This window comes from Anopheles stephensi, chromosome X (genome assembly GCF_013141755.1).
Source record: "Anopheles stephensi strain Indian chromosome X, UCI_ANSTEP_V1.0, whole genome shotgun sequence".
NCBI classification, from domain to species: Eukaryota; Metazoa; Arthropoda; class Insecta; order Diptera; family Culicidae; genus Anopheles; species Anopheles stephensi.
Window position 1 is genome coordinate 13,919,506 of NC_050201.1, and position 14,908 is coordinate 13,934,413.

At 42.6% G+C, this 14,908-nt stretch overlaps 1 long non-coding RNA gene across 2 annotated transcripts; it reads right to left on the reverse strand.

Annotated features, from left to right (window-relative positions):
- Nucleotides 1-9,105: 9,105 nt before the first annotated feature.
- LOC118509320 lies at nt 9,106-13,016 on the reverse strand. 2 transcript variants are annotated; one of them, XR_004905859.1, is made up of 4 exons: nt 12,806-13,016; nt 9,840-10,073; nt 9,604-9,731; nt 9,106-9,521 (listed from the first exon to the last, which is right to left on the reverse strand). It is a non-coding gene; the product is annotated as an uncharacterized LOC118509320 (long non-coding RNA). The 2 variants fall into 2 exon arrangements; XR_004905860.1 differs by lacking the exon at nt 12,806-13,016 and adding an exon at nt 10,158-10,309.
- Between the last annotated feature and the right edge of the window lie 1,892 nt (nt 13,017-14,908).

Sequence of the window (14,908 nt, forward strand, 5' to 3'; positions counted from 1 at the left end):
GTTTCTAGGTATTTCGGCAAAGAGAGAGAGAGAGAGAGAGAGAGAGAGAGAGAGAGAGAGAGAAGTTATCCATAATACGGATTTCCAAACCAAAACCTTGAAGCATGTGCACGTGTCAGTTGATTTTGACCGAAAACAAATAAATAAAACGTATGTATGCTGATGAGAGGTGCTGAGGGAAAGCGGTCAGCGTGGATGGAACAGGATTGATATGTCTTTGATCTGCGTATGTTGGGGAGTCTTCGCAATAACAAATGATATCGCTTGTTAAGATGATGCTTGATGAACACTGGTATCCAATTAAAAATTGCTGTCCGAAAACAAGCAGTTTGAGTTGTTGAAGTGCTATTAGTTTTATTTTGAAGACACGGACGTGTGGTCTACCGTTGCCGGTCCACTAAATTAGAGATTGTTACGAAGTCACGAAGTAGCACGAGAAGGACCAGGATGCTGGTTTCCAGGATCGTAGCGGGACATACCGCGATAAAGAAAAACAAGTTGGAGGACATCCAACATGGACATGAGATCGCCTTGTCCAAAATTAGCTCGGTAACACCTAATATGTAATGGTGGTTGTGGTTTTAGGCTTTAGGAGAGCTGAGAGCATATTGAGAGCATCTATGAAAAGATGCTGATATATTTTATGCCGAACTGACGACGAATGGAGACCTAATGACTTACATCCTCGTACAATGAAGGAGAGTCTGTTACCCTCGAATGGAGTAGCCATTTTGGATATCAAGGGAGTATCCCTTGGATGACTTTTACACGCTCAGACCATATTTATGCTGAGGGTCTCCAGACTCTACGAGCATACCCAAGGACCCAAGAGTTTTTTTTTTGTTATCAAGAACCATACCAATATCCTACTACTTTTCTTTGTCCCAATTTTATCATTAAAAAATGTCAAATAGAGTAGAGCCTCATGTGGCAACTGGCAGTTTAAACTGACGGTATCCATTAAAGGCCTCTCCGCATCTGTAAATAAATTTAAAAAATGCTTCCTAAGCCTTCTACAAGTAATCTACAAGACTATATCACGGCATACAACATAGGCCGTTTGTCCCAATCACCGACAGTATCCTCTCTAAAGGTGAAGATACTCTAAAAAACTGCAAATGGATCCATATTAGCTCCACAGGCTCCAGCTTTACGTATGAATTTAAAGCTAATTTAGAACTCGTTTTTGTTATCAGAAACCATTTTTATATCCTGCTTCTTTCTGAGTGAAACTGATTTAATGTGCTTGTTGAATGCAACTTCCAGGACCTTCTTCTTCTAGCAAGCCTTAAGACTATATCATGGCATATAGAAACCAACAATTCTGGTCATATGTCCTAAAAATAGTAATTCGTATGAAATCCAATAAAATAAATAAAACCTTTGAAAGAGATCATAGAAACAGTTAATAGGCCCCAATTTCAACCAATCGGATGCAAAAGTACTTTAAAGTGTTGTTGAAGTAGTCTTAATAACATGCTTCTTCATCTTGATCAGAGTGCGTTGATGTGCTTTTCGAATCTAGCTTCCTGGGCCTTCTACGGGTAACCTTGAAGACTCTAATACAGCAACCAGCACCATCTGCCCCCATCTCAACATCCATAGCAATGTGGAGTAGAGCCTCATATCTGTAAAGAGATGCCATTGTGACGGCGTACAGTATCAGGTGGCGTAATCAAATTAAAACCGAACCGTCCAAAGATATCTTTCAAAGTGTGCCGCTGACTGCAGTGTGGCAAAAAAAAAAAAATTGAAGATGCTTGTAGATTTGTATCAAGGACTCATCTTCATATCCTTCTTTCGTCGTCTTTGACTCTACACCATCGATAGTAGTTGGCCTACCAGTTCCGGCTTCAAAGACTTGATTGCTGGATAATCAGTTCTACCTACAGGAAACCCCTCAGTAATGTCAAAAATATTACAACTTTCTAGTAATAAACAAACCCCATATTTGACAGCTGTCAGTTAAGAGCAGCGAGTAGCTAGCTACCATCACGAATATCCGCCCAACCCGAACGGAAAATTAATTAAGTTAAAATGTTTTTAATTTTGTAGCAAAAGGCAAAAGCTTTTTCTCCCTTCTTTTGCATAAAAATAGTTCGCTTTCGTCCATTTTAGGGTTTCGTGCAGTTAATCGAACGTTCATGGTATCATGATTGCATCCAATCGATTGTAATTATCGCCCGGCTATAAAGCTAAACGTGCGGTGTTGCTTTAAACGTGCCAAACGCACACACACACAAGCATAGCAATTTGGGAGGAAGGAGCGAAGGAAAAACTGCATTCGGCCACAACAACGCTGGTCGATGGCAGCCACTGGAAATCGTTGGAATGCATTGGCTGCTAAGCGTACCACCGTGCTGCTGGGCGTGTGGTGTTTGTGTGCCTGTGTGTGAGTGGGGTGGTTGAGGGGAGAATTGAAACCAATCAAAATTCGTATCCCAACACCTACGGCTACCTCCATCCAGTCCCCCCAACCTCTTTGCGGTGGGTTCTTGGTGATCTGGTTTCTTTCTTTCCGTGCGGGACCGGGCGTTCTTTGTGGCGTTCGGTCGCGTTACGAAGGTCTGCAATTTCGCGGCCAACGAACCCACCCAAGACACCACCATCGCCACCGGTAGAAGCAACAAAAAACGCAGGCAAAAAAAAACCGAAAGGGAAAAAGGGTGCAATCGCAACGGTATGGTCGGCTATGGTAAAATGGTTTTTGGCCAATCTTCTTCCAAAACCAACCGAAATCGATTAGCGGCCACGATACACAGAAACGCGTGGAGGCCAAACACACAATTAATGGCACAGAGCTGCCGCCACCACTAGAAAAGCAACAAGGGTAAATTTGCGTAGCATTTGGATGGTTTTTTCGCTTGTGTTTGGCAAATTTTCCAACATTGCATTGCTAACGTTTGATTGAACGTTTATGTTGGATTTTTTTGTAATTGAGTTATTCTCCTCACAGTGTTCTTGATGCAATTGAGTCCTAGGTAATTATTCTATTACGCACGTATAAGGGTTATGGAAGCTCAAGAACCGGAGAACAAGGTATCAGCATTAAAAAATCCCGCCTAAAATATCTCAGGGACTCACATCAGGGAATCTCCCAATTCAAAAACACACGCCCTTGGGAAGTTGTCGACAACTTCAAGAACTTAAGGTCCAATATATTGGGGCCACTTCAGGTGATCCGGTAGTAGAGGTGGCGCCAGGTATTTACATGGAAGAACCGGAGTTCGAATTCCTGAGGATTTATTATCCAACTCTGTGACATCAATAAGATGACCGACATGATCTACCAGGTAGTTATTCCAAGAAGAAGATATTGACGCCGCTTATGATCTAGGTGCGAGAATTCTGTACTCTTTCTGGAAGATTTCTGAGTTATCAAGTGCAGTGAATGACCGTCAAGTAAGAAGTATCTTTGGATGACAGCAATTCCGATATTCACACTTCAGAACGGGGTTTGGGGTTTGAATCCCATCCAGACCCAGACGTAGCCTCAATAAATATAGTAAGTATTAAGATAGCCGGCATAACCGAGGAGGTTGTTATGCCAAAAAGAAGATACCGATGCCACTTGTGACCTGTTTGCGGGATATCTTGAGTCTTGAATTACCGAGTCCAACAAATGACTATCCATAGCAGTTTAAGGTTCTCTGGAGGGAGCTCTACTTACTCGGAAAAAAAACTTTGGAATACTTGGTCTATTTTAGACATTGGATTTTATTTGAAAGAAATCTTGGAAACCACAGAGATGTTTTTTTATCTAGCTCACATCGCAGCCGAACTTGTTGTTCTGAATTTCTGATATCCTAAAACATGTTTTGTTGATCAAAAGCTAGTTAGTTAGTCTTGCGTTAGACAACTTTACATGAACGCAAAACCCGAACTTCCTACACCGAAAGCTTCATTCTGTCTACCAAACTGGCAAAGACTATTGGTAAAACTGTACTGTCTAAGGAATTACTTCTTCGAAATATTCCAAGAACCACCTTCCTTTCGCTTCCGTTAGTTAATTCGACTAATTAAGTCTGATCAATAGTTGGGACCGTTAGCTTCCCTTTGGGAGGAGGTTCGTTGAGCAACACTTCAAGAATTCTTAACAACACGTGTGTAGGAAACTAGACTTGAAACAAAACTTAAACTATCAAGAACAACCTCACAACGATACATAGCATCCAGATTGCTCCTTCAACGGCCGCACATCAACAAACGGTCCACAGACGACTGGTCCAAAATAAGGTCTCCCAGAGGTTAGCTTATTTGTGCTATTGGTTCTTCAGACTCTCCGATGCAATTTTCTCAAGCGTCTCGCGAGGAAACACGAAAGATAGACATCGCATCATTATCACCGCCATCATGCCGCAATGGCGTCTTGTTCCGCGTGGAACATCCCGAAAAGGAGTTCTCATTCGTCATTTTAATTAAGAAAAATGTGTTCCCTTTTCATGAGCCACAAACCCCTTTCCGCTTCAAATAACACACACTTACATAGTAAGCGGGGCAATGAAGGGAGCACGGTATAATAACAATAATGGAATGGGAGGGGAGATGAAATGTTTAAATAAAATCCATCGTTAGCTCTTCAGGGTGCTGGTATGCGTTTGACTATCTAATTTTTTTTTTTGTTGGACCACTTGCAACCATCGCCAATCTTCGCTCACACAACCATCGTTCGCCTTCCTAGATGTAATCTAATATTTGCGTGCCCTGGGAAAATGGAAAAGCCGTGCAACTTGCCGAGCAAGGTAAAGTGAGTTAAGAAATTTGACTGAACCGTAGTAAATGGGTTTCGCAACGTTCAAGGATCCCGCAACATTCCCGCCTCCTGTTGACGGGCATCTTGATCAAGATGTAGCTGTCAGCTAAATGAGCTCGTTTGAGATGTTCGAAAACCCGACCGAGATTCGTCCCCAGTGCTCCAGTCCAATGGGAAGTGCAGTTAAATGAGGCTCACCGACTTCCATCAACTCCCGGCGAGCGCGCCACAGGTGATGACACACGCGCGCGCTCGCTCTTGCGAACTTCACGGACAAACAAACAAACTTTCCGGTGCCGGTAAATAAAGCGAGCAGGAAACCGGATGTCGGCAGCACTTGTGGGCCCAACAGCAACCAACCGAAGAAGAAGAAGAAAAAAAACGATGACGAGCCCAACCGTGAAGAAATTGTCCCTTAATCAACAGCACCAGCTGTGACTACTCCGGAGCATCCAGGCTCCTTCCATTGGGGGGGAATGGGAAACGAAAATAAAATAATGATAACAACCCGTATGAACGTTTTCGGTATCCCACGCCCAACCGTGGTGCGTGGATGTGTGGAGATATTTTCGCGATAGGGCGGAAATAAAATTAAGCGAAGTTTAATTTACTTACCCAAATTCGCCAAACCTCCGGACGCACTCGGGTGTCGCATTTCATTCACGGAACACTGGTCCGCCCAAAGCTCCCGGGAGTTGATGGGAGTTGATTAGCTGGCAGTGGGAAGGCTAGACTAGTGTCGACCTAGATGACGCAACAGACGACGACAGGTGCAACTGGTCTGAAGAAAGACGTGCGCTACTACGGGCCTAATGAGAGAAAGAAAGATAGACATCTAAAGCAACAAAAAATCAAGCTATTTCTTCGATTCGCTCACCAAGTATAACGCAGAATTTCAATTCGCCGGAAGCACAGTGGGGAAAAAATCGCCATCACGCACAACACTGTACACGGATAGGAATCTTATAAAACGTGATACCTGCCGGAAGCAGACCGGCAGATTGGGGATTGGATAAAGCTTTAAAGTCGTCTGTTTTTTTTGCTGGTTTTTGCTGAAATGACAGAGTATAGGTGAATTGGAGATGGTTTTTTTATGTGATTTACGAGCTATTATGCGTAGCTGTCATCAAAAAACTCGACGTACGCTTTGACAGTTTGGTCGCTTTTCATGTTCCAAAACTCGTATTTGAGTTGTACGCCTCGATGGGATTAGTTCTTGCAATATTGAGCAGTAGAGTTTTACTCCAGCTTTTGGGGAGGTTGTTTTCTGGATGTTTCAAAATACTTTTAAGAATACCTCGAGGGATAGGTAACCTTTGCAGGATCTTCAATTTAATGCTATCAATATTATGTTCTTCGATTACTTGTCCACCACCTATCTTCTTCTTCTTTCTCGGCAGCTACAATCTTGAAAGATCTCGATCTGCCATTTCTGGCGCTCTGTGACTTTATTTTACTCGTAGTAAAGTAATCAGCTCTAAGTATTCGGAGGCGATAAGGATGGGATTTGAACCACGGCCCTGCCGTGTGAAGATCGGCGCTGTTATCGCCTCGACCACCGGATCGCCCCAATATAGATCCCAGCAAAGGAAGTAATTGCCTAAATATCGCAAAGATTCCCTGCAAGTTTTTATTTACTCGTTACAAACTAAACTCACAAAAAATGAGTATAAGCTTGTGTGTTGTGTGTAAAGATGTGCAAGAACCTTTAAGATATTCAAGGTAAGGATCTGTTGTTGTATGTCATTGAATATCTGTTAGGCCATCTAAGAATACTTATTGCCGGCCTAGTCATAATTCTTCGGACACTTTCGATACGTATACTCCAACGGTCAGTATAACGGCTCCACTTAATTGAGCCATATTCTAGAATTGATCGTACTAGACTAGAGATTTTGATATTTTCGCTTGAGTTAATGGACTGGAGCAAGTAGTCTAAGTAATTTATATAGGAACATCCTGAATTCCAGTGTCAGCCAATTATGTCAAAAATCCTGAAGATCGCGCTTTGGTGATATACAGGTGATATACAGTTAAAACATTCTGTCAGAAATGACGGAAATGGTGCATGCCGTCATCAACACGATCATCCATATTTCCCCATTCCCAAGGAAAATCCTCTCCAAGCCTAAGGGTGTGGCCTCACAAACAATCCAAGCGACTCCGCTCGATCAATCCGTCTGGTATGTAGTACTGGTTTACAAGTATCGTATATCACACGCTGTAATCGATCGCTGCTCCTTCCTGTGTTTTAAGTTCTGTTTTTTTTTTTTGTTCGCCAATCCCGAGGCGCCAAGCAAAGCCGTTCAGTTTTGGAAAGGAATCGAACGATCGGTAGGGCGCACTAATCTGCCGGCGCCATTCGGTCCAAGCGCCCTATCTTTGGGGTGCGATCATGGCCGCGCCCTTAGAACGGAACGGACGCCACCCTTGGCACGCGTTATTTATCGCAACCGGAGTGTCCCCTACCTTTCGGCACGCGGCCGGTACACATTCCTATTTTCCGGGCGGTGGGCTAGGGCGAGAGATTGAGTATGGGATGACATTCCAGACATTCGAACGCGTGTGTGCGCGGGTCTTAGCGCCGCCGGGGCACCGATCGGCCACGCGGGAACCTCGGCTAGAAAGGAAGGACACTGTCACTGGCTCCTGTTACCGATGTCCGCGCTTGGAACGCTACCGGCATCGAGATTGCAATCGGTGCGAGTCTGTTACTCGGCCGGTTGTCATCATAATCTCGTACCACTCGTCAAACTGACAGCCGGCACGTAACCGTAGTATGCGCGTTACGGAAGGGGTTTCTACAGCTACAGAAATAGATAGCGTATTGTGATTATCCTACCGAACTGGAACTGGAACCGATTGTACCCAAGACGCAGTGACAGATCGAAGATCGCTACTGCGTATAGAGCCCCCGTAGGGGCTTGACAGTATAAATTCTGCGATTTCAACTTGTTGTTGGATGGCTTTAAATCAGTTTGATTGAACCCAGGAAGGAGTTTTCGTTTCTCGTTGTCATTACAATGTATAGAGATTTTGTCACAACTTTGTATCGGATTCTTTTCTTCAGCAATCAGTAAATATTCTTAAGACACAAAACATCATATGGCTTGGAAAACAGTAGCGTTTTACTTCACTTAATTGTTGTTGGAGATCATTGCGCTATTCTAGTCGAACCTGTTTGGCATGGAGAAATGTATGATAATAATGTTGTATTTGACAGTTTTATCTGAGGGCAACCTTCGACAGCGGTTATCATAAAACCGGACCTCCTGAATCAGTCCTTCTATGTCTCAAATCGTACCTATAATCTCATATAAGAATTGAAGACTCTCTTTCCGAAGCCTTCTTCTATATGTTCATCATTCCTCCCTTAGGGCAGCATCTTGGAAGGTCGGTTATTTTACTTAACCTTTAACTTACTTATCAAATAGGTTATTGATCAAATGGGAAATTATATTATTTTCAAAAGAAAAAATATGAGGTTAGAACCAAAAATGCTAGACTCTAAGCTGACGTACTAATAGAACTCTCAATCTTTTAGTTAAAATGTCATGTGGTTGTAACAATCCTTATAAGGCTCAATGTGGCTGCTAGGTCAGGTTTATCCTCGAATACGAATACTAGTCAAACAGACTTGAGAACATTTAGAAAAACAGTCGCAAGCTACTTTGCAGGGATTCTTACCAAATCCCGTCATATCACTCTTAGTATCTTCTTCTTGGCTTGTAGATATTATACACTACGATATCTCCTAAGGACTGCTCAAGCGTTGTTTGTAGCAGAACTGTTTCATGGAATAATAGATGCCCCAGCATGTCTTAGATCGTATCAATTTACAAATTCCAAGACCAGTAGCTAGACAGCTAGGATGCTCCTTATTGAATCTCGCAGAAAGCAGTATGCCCATAAAGACCCGGTGAATGCTTGCAGTTCCAATAAACTGTCTGCGTATTTCGACTTTAATCTGTTCGATATCGTTCTTTAAAAAAATCGTTAAGTGTAATACATCCCATCAGTATTTGCACGAATAATTTGAAGGCTACTCGCCAAGCCATACGAATAAATGCAAATGCTTATGCCAACACGAACTCATGACCCTAAACAATACACAAAATAAGTAGAAAAAGTTCAATTGTAGAACAGATTACAAGGAAAAGTTACGTCAAACAACCATCTATTACGAAGCATATCCTAATGTAAATATAACAGAGAAGAATTTTCTGAACCTACAATCCTGACATGCTCCATCCCGGAGCATTTCCAAGGAATAATCTTTAGTTGATGCTAAGTACTCAGAACTTTGAATTGCTTTCATCAATAATTAATTGTAATAAGTAAATGAACCGGCAAAAATGTAGCAACGAATGCATCGTGAACCACATCGAATTGTTCGTTCGTTCGTGTGAAAACCGATCTCGAGAGCAAAAGGGTGAATCAAATTGCATAGCACGGTAACATAAAGTACAGGCTAGCGTTCATCGATTAATAAGAGTTTTCCATTGCCTACAGCGTGAGCTTATTATGTAAACATTAGATGAACAGTTTTTGAAGCACTTTTTCTTTTCAATAACTTGCCAGCGGTCCCGGTGGTAGATGCGACAGCGGCGCCAGTCTTTAACTATCCAACTACGTGGTATCATTGAGTCTAGTAAGCCAGAAATGCCAGGCATGACTTGAAGAGGCCAGTTATCAGGTAACACTATGATGCATTCGTTTTTTTAGATATCTGCAGTCACTTGACTAGAGTCAAGAGTAACACGAGCACCTAAAATGCAATAAAAATGAAAAAAATTAAATAGTAAATAAAAATGAAATTCTGCGTAAAGGTCATCATTCTAAAAACTTACCGACTTGCCTCAGGGAACGAGGTCTTCTACATAGTGATGGTTGGTATTCCAGTGGATTCAGTCCGGCTTTCAATGATCGTATCGGATTTAATCGTCCTCGACTTTACTCTCCCGCTTTTTTCCCCTTGCTGCATTCCATTTTGTAAAGATGTTAAAGTAAAATAAATCAATACTTAACTGTCACACACATGTCAAAACTTGTCCTAAACGTAATCGGCTCAAGCAGCAGGTGTTACCATTCCACATCAGCTATGGAGCAATGCATTTTACAGCGGCAAGGCAATTATGCATAAATCTTCGCTCCGTTTCGTATCCAAGCCACTGCAAAAAAAAATCCCCCTAAGAGGGGAATCGTCCAATATCGTCAAGTTAGCGCTAAAGCAGACGACAAATCACATCTGCTCCGTGTTACCCCTGTGCTGCCCGCCCTGTGGTAAGATCGTGCACGCGACCAGGTGTCTCGAGGCAACCTATAAGAAAGAAAAACCAAGCGCCGTAAGGCCGTCTTGGGGGTTTGTTCTTAATGGCGCCCCCCATTATCTTGTTACACTAACCAGCGCCCCGATGGTTATTATCGTCATAAAATTTACATTCTAAATGATCGATTCGCTCACACGGCTCTTAATTTTGTCGCCCGTAAGTAGGTAAGGGTGCGGCCAACTCACACACACACACACACGCAGACGGCTCGGTGTGTAAGGTAGCACTGGTGGTAATCGGACGTTGCAACGACGATGAATGGCCGGCGAAGTCAACCGGAACCACCACACACCGCAACATTTCCGAAATCGTTCCAAACTGAGGTCTACAAAATACACTACAAGAAATAAGAATAGCACCACCAAGTCTTTTTTGTCAAAATTTTCTACATTCACTTACCGATTGTTCTATTTTCAGTTCAAAATGTTAATACAATCTATTTGAAACCTTTTTGAATCATTATATTGAAATTTTTACTTACCACTTGCAGTTAAGGGATAAAGTCATTAAAATCGAGTACGAAACAAAAATAGCACCACATTGACTTTTGACGAACGGATGCCTATATTACAACAAATAACTAAATTAAATTACTTTTTAAAGATATTATTCTGCCGGGCTTCACACGGGAAGGACCGGGGTTCAAATCTTATCCCGGCCGCTTCTCCGCACGCAGACCTGTGAATATCCAGCTAGGGGTAAAATTAAGGCAATGAAAGCCAGAAACGGTAGGCCAAGACCACTAGAGGTTGTATAGTGTCAAAAAAGGAGATACAAGTAATTATCTCAATTTATTTGCACATCCCGCGTCTATATGAATATCGATCAGTCTGTAGTCACGAGTCCAATTGTTAGCTATTTTCATAACGATGAGAAAGGCACGACTAGAGGGGTTTTCCTAATAGTTAAAGATTAGTAGGACGTACTAGGCAACCAAAATTGATGAACATTTTTATTTATATTTTAAGTATTACGACTTGACGCCGTATTGTCCAAAATTGATTAAAATGTTGTGTGAAAATTATGCTTTAGTTAGTTTAGAGCTATGAATAGCGTCATTTACCAACTGCTAAACGCATCCCGGGCCCTTACAAGACTTGTCATGGTTGAGGCCTCCAAAATTATCAGTTCACCAGCATCAATGTTCCATCTCATATCACACTCGCGATCTATCACGATTGAAGATCGTGTCAAAAATTATTATCAATTCTGTGAACCATCCAAGTTGCACGTCATTTCACAAAAAAATCTACGTGTTTGAATTCTCTCGCCGGGGAAATATTTTAACGGCGATATTTAACCGCTTCGAGTTGTGACGCTCTGTGAAGCCACTGGGATGGCCACTTGGCATTATGATTCCACACGAGTTAAGGATGCTGTCCTCTTTTAGTGACTGATTTGATACTAATATACGCCAATACTTCACGATACGTTAGCATCTCTTCCTACGTATCACAGTGCAGTCGCACTTCTTAACATTTTTGAAGAAGTGTACGTCTTTGGTATATGATTAGAAGGTACTATAACCATTTTGTATTGAAAAAAATGCCTGATAAATGGTTTACTTAGACATCATTCTATCTATTCCCATAAAAGAAGCTAAAACAATTTTTTTTGTCACGACTTACGGTATAAAACACCATCTCTAACGGGAACTGCGCGCAACTGAGTCATCAACAAGAAAACAAAAATGGCCAAAAATCAAGTAAGCAGCTTTGTTTGCTGCTAGGTGGTGCTATTTTTATTTCGCAAATATGTTCGCAAAAATGTTAACATTGTGATTCTTCTTATTTTGGCAAAAATGAATGAGCGCGAGTGGGGAAGGAGGGGGTGGGAGCTCCATCAATTCAGACTTTAGCCCAATTTTGCACGTTTTTGCTTAACTATTACCTAAATTTAAGGTAACTCAGTAGCGAAAAGTGAGTGCCGTGAGTGGGGGGGCATCTATTCAGACGTTAGTCCTTGTTTTTTGCCCTAACGACCCCTTAGGTCATACCTGCCATATCTGGCTTACTAGACTAAATGATACTTCACAGTTAAATAGTCAGCCCTCACTATGTGGGAACGGTCCAGATGGGATTTGAGCCCCGGTCCTGCCGTATGAAGACCGGCGTTGTCGCATCTACCACCGGGCCGCTCCCTTGATTCATTACGAATCAAAAAGGTTCAAAATGGTTTGTTTAAACATTGTAAAGTGCAAATAGATAAATAGGTTAATTAATTTTTACAAATCTTGTCAAAAAACATGCTGGTGCTATTCATATTTCGTGCACTGTGGGTGAAAGAAAGCGACCAAAAAAATCTAATCAATTCGATTGATGATGGAAGGTAAAGCAAAACCTTAATAAAAAAAAAATGGTGGTAATTAGTTCCCGTTTGCCAGTGGTGCGTATGCAATCGTGCAGTTTCGGTTCGGCATCGGTTCACTACACCTACACCGTGTTTTTGATTTTCGTCGCTTACACACGCTTGCACGGCTTCCTCCTACGTGTATATATTAGCTCAATACTAACTCTCCCGTGTCGAAGAAACGAGCGGCAGGAGAAAAAAAAAAGCAGACACACACACCTGTTACTGAAATGGTGCTTTTTTCGGTTGGTGGGTGCATTATTATGCCACCATTTGTGTTGTTTTTTCGTGCCTGGTTCTGTCTCGGTAATCAACTTTACCCGGTAAAGAAGTTATGGAAACGCCGCTTGTTTTTTTGCCAGTCAAAACTCACCTCAATGTTAGGGCGCGCGTGTCGCGTTGTCTGGCACCCCGAGGACTTGACGTTTGCCTGTTAACTACTGCTGCACACTTCCTTGCTTACCGTTCTCGATCGTGTAGGTGTGTTGTGTTGGACGACTCGGCTAACGAGACACTCAGCAGCAGCAGCACCTGCCACAAACAATCGGCTCGTGCAAGTTTATCACGCGCATTCTGTGCTCATTAGTGCGTGTGTTTGTGTGTCGCTAGTGTGGGCGTTTACCGGTTAATCGGTTTGTGTGTTTATCTAATATGTTTGAATGGGGACTTTTTGTCTTTCTCCACCACACTTTCACTACTACTTTCTCGGAAAGTGCATCTTTCGACTGCGACTCGTCACGGGTTAGCACTGTAGTGAGAAGGATACACGATCACATGGAACTGATTATACTATTCATGGGTTCTCTCTTACTCGCTTATCAAACAGGTGTCATCAGTGAAAGGCATTTGTAGGTAAAGGACCCATCACTGGCCACAGCAAAGCAGCAGCCTCAGTCCATCTCTTCATCGCTTTTAAAGCCGTATATGATTGCAGAGCCTGGAAATCTCATAACCACATTACGAATCCCGGCCAAGCCGATAAGGCTTGTAAGAATGACTATGACTATAAATCTCATCTGGGCCGTTCCTCTATAGTAAAGACTGACTATCCAACTACGTGGTATTAATAAGTCTAGTAAGCCGTAAATGGCAGGCAAGACCGAAGAGGTCGTTAGGCCAGTAAAGAAGAAGAAGAAGAAGTCCCGGTACTCACATACGTCTCACATACGGATTTTATACAAAATGAACGAAAAATCCGCGGTAAACAAGAAAATACTCAGAAGTATGTATATGTGGAAGGACGATGGAGGAGACTCTACATTGAGCAGTATAAACTGAACAATGATCTCACTATTATAGAGCGAATCACACTCGTCAGGTTCCGGCGGGATGGTCGTGTCGTGAGTGATGTCGAGGAAGCGTCCACCACCATGGCTAGGATATTGGATTAACAAACAAAGGCGTTAGACCGTCGATGACTTCGAGGTCTTCTACAGCAGGACAAGACGGCGGAGCGGTTGTAGCATCCGATAAAAAATTTGGAAGCAGCAATAAATATTTGGAGAGCAATATGTCCACCTCAAACAGGAGAATGACTCGTCTAGACTGACTATCCCGCTATGAGTATAATCCTGTCATGGCTGTCAGAAATGGCAGGCAGAGAAAATAGAAACGAATCCTTGCCGGAAATTCTCCAGAGGTTTCAGGACATTTAAATCAGTAAAGCCTGCCAGCAATGGTGTTTGTGTCTAACGCTGCCACTGAACAATACCCATACGGAGTATTTCAGTACGGTCGAGGATAAACTTTTCAATTTTTCCATAAAACTGCGCTATTTGAGAAACGGAATATTAGCCTCAACTAAACAAACCACCCATCAGTAAGATAATCATAATCATCAAACCAATTCTAACGAAACAAATTAATCACTGTTATCAGATTAATAGAACCTGCTTTTCCAGATTTCCTGCAAACGGTGTGTTTGAAACGTATTACCCTGGCTTTTTCGATGAAAAGCCCGTTACGGACAACAAACTGGACGGCGAGCGCGCAAAAATCTTGGAATGGTTCCACCATGCAGCGTACGTACCGTTTAACCTTCACCGTTCCTTGGAACCTCGGAACAGCGGAAACGGCAAACATTCCGGAGTACGTGACACCGGGAACCCTGCTGCCTTAACTTAATATTCATCGAGCTTATTATTTACCTTGCTTTCTATCTCGCTCTCTGGCTCGCGAGAATGGCTTATTTTAACAAAAGTTGGAGCCAGAAAGCACCCATCCCACCACCACCGCAAAAACCCCTAGCGATACGGAGAAGTACACCGGGTGCTTCCTTCAAACCCGATAAAACCAATCAGCGTCAACAGAGGACATACTTACTAGAGGCAAGTACAACTCGGCGAACGTTCAATGCACGTCAGTACGAGCAAGTTGATTGTCTTAAATGGAGTTGGGTAAAAAAAAATCAACAAATTCTGGCTAAGTGTCAGCCCGGTTACTGTGCCCCAGCATCCTTCGCCGAACGAATGGAGTC